Source organism: Populus nigra, chromosome 2, assembly GCF_951802175.1.
Source record: "Populus nigra chromosome 2, ddPopNigr1.1, whole genome shotgun sequence".
In the NCBI taxonomy this organism is placed as follows: domain Eukaryota; kingdom Viridiplantae; phylum Streptophyta; class Magnoliopsida; order Malpighiales; family Salicaceae; genus Populus; species Populus nigra.
The window spans coordinates 12,048,692-12,051,191 of NC_084853.1; positions in this window are offsets into that span (position 1 = coordinate 12,048,692).

Genomic DNA, 2,500 nt, shown 5'->3' on the forward strand with positions numbered 1-2,500 from the left:
GGCTCCCTAAAGAGCAATAAGTGTCATTGCAGCTCTGGCAGGGGGAGACACTACTAGGTCCCAGCTGTCACCCCCCCTCTAAAAAATTCATTTCTTGGTATTTTGAGCTGAAATTTTGCACAGAGGTTGGCAAAAATCCAATCCACCTTCATTAATTTTCCCAGAATTTTTCGAGGTCGGGAAGTATTTGTTTTAATTTTCCTACCATTAGAAATCGAGTAAATCCGCAAAACTAGGAACCGGCCCGGAATGACCCCAAATTCAGTGGGCAGCCTCATAAAAATATGGCTGATTTTACTGGATTGGTTTCATGTGGAAAGCACGACGTTTTCTTGTAGGAATGCGGGAACCCCGGCAGCTCGCCTGCCGCGGCCAGCGACGTCGGGGACGCTGGCCTGCGCTGTCGAGCCCGCGAGGGCTGTCTCCGCGGCAGGCCCCCCCTGAACGGGGCACGACAGGCCACCGCGCTGGCTCGTCCAGCGTCGACAGTCCCTCGTCCAGGTTTCAGATCGCGCCAAGTCGAACCCATGACCTGCTCAAGCCATCGTGCGCTGCCGAATTCGCATCTGCGTGTAGGCTGCCATTCCACGCGGCAGCCCCTGTTTTCGTCAGCGTGCCCCCCTGACGAATTTTCCTGCCTGGCCCAGTCCAGCGTCCAGCCCCTGTTCGTCGAAAAATCTGCGCTGCCGATTTTCCACGCGGCAGCCCCTCTTTTCGTCAGCGTGCCCCCCTGACGAATTTTCCTGCCTGGCCCGGCCAGTCCAGCCCCTGTTCGTCGAAAAATCTGCGCTGCCGATTTTCCACGCGGCAGCCCCTCTTTTCGTCAGCGTGCCCCCCTGACGAATTTTCCTGCCTGGCCCGGCCGGTCCAGCATCCAGCCCCTGTTCGTCGAAAAATCTGCGCTGCCGATTTTCCACGCGGCAGCCCCTGTTTTCCTCAGCGTGCCCCCCTGACGAATGTTCGTCGAAAAATCTGCGCTGCCGATTTTCCACGCGGCAGCCCCTCTTTTCGTCAGCGTGCCCCCCTGACGAATGTTCGTCGAAAAATCTGCGCTGCCGATTTTCCACGCGGCAGCCCCTCTTTTCGTCAGCGTGCCCCCTGACGAATTTTCCTGCCTGGCCCAGTCCAGCGTCCAGCCCCTGTTCGTCGAAAAATCTGCGCTGCCGATTTTCCACGCGGCAGCCCCTCTTTTCGTCAGCGTGCCCCCCTGATGAATTTTCCTGCCTGGCCCGGCCGGTCCAGCCCCTGTTCGTCGAAAAATCTGCGCTGCCGATTTTCCACTCCGCAGCCCCTGTTTTCGTCAGCGTGCCCCCCTGACGAATTTTCCTGCCTGGCCCGGCCAGTCCAGCGCCCAGCCCCTGTTCGTCGAAAAATCTGCGCTGCCGATTTTCCCCGACGAACCTGCAGCTGCACAAATCCGCGCTGCCACTGCCCCATTGTCTGGACCAACAGTCTTTTCCATCAAGCCCTGGACTATAAATCGTCCAGACTCATCGCCAGCACCCGCTGCCGATTCTGCCGACTTTGCCGATTTCGTCGGCGCTGCCGATTCCAACACTGCCCGCCGTGCCTGAACCAGCGCTGTTTCGTCAGCGTGTCCCCTTGACGAATTTCCCTGCCTGGCCTGGACAGTCCATCTTCCAGCCCATGTTCATCGAAAAATCTGCGCTGCCGATTTCCCCGACGAACCTGCAGCTGCACAAATCTGTGCTGCCGATTTCCCCCCCTGTCGGCATGGCTGCCGCTGCCCCGATGTCCAGACCAACAGTCTTTTTTGTCGACTTTGCCGATTTTGTCCGCGCTGCCGATTCCAACACTACCCCCTGCATCCAAACCAGCATTGTTTCGTCAGCTCTTCCCCTGACGATTTTAGCCCTGTAACAAACAGTAGGCCTCCAATCCCGCCAACGGGAGCCAAGTTGATAGGGAAGAGAATTGAATGACGCGCCTGGTCCTCGCACCCCGCCACCCGAGGGGCCTTTTTCCCGGCAGCCTCTGAAAAACTCTAGCTTTCACGGTCCTCGCCGCCCCTCACCACCATGGCAGGCCTCTAATCCCACCCATCAGCAGTTGTAGCCGATAGGGCAGTGATTTGAATGACGCGTCGCGGGCCTCCGGGTCATCTCACCCGGCCATTAATTGGAGCGTTTTTGGCTGGCCGAGGATGGGGGGATGGATCTCTTCTTCCGAAAAAGCAAACAGTACATCGGGAGTTATGTTGACGGGGCATGGAATTGAATGACCCGTCGCGGGCCGCCGGGTCATCTCACCCGGCCATCCCGGGGAGCGTTTTTCCCGGCAGCATCGGGGAAACTCTTGCTTTCACTGCCCGCTGCCCAAGTCCCCACTCGAATCGGCCCCCCGCGCCAACAAGCCAACGCTGCCGAATCGGCAGACACTGCTGCCGAATCTGCCGACACTGCCCCGCGGGCTGCCACTGCCCCAGTGTCTAAACCAGCGGTCTTTCTCATCGAGCCTTGGACTATCCAGTCCGTCCTGA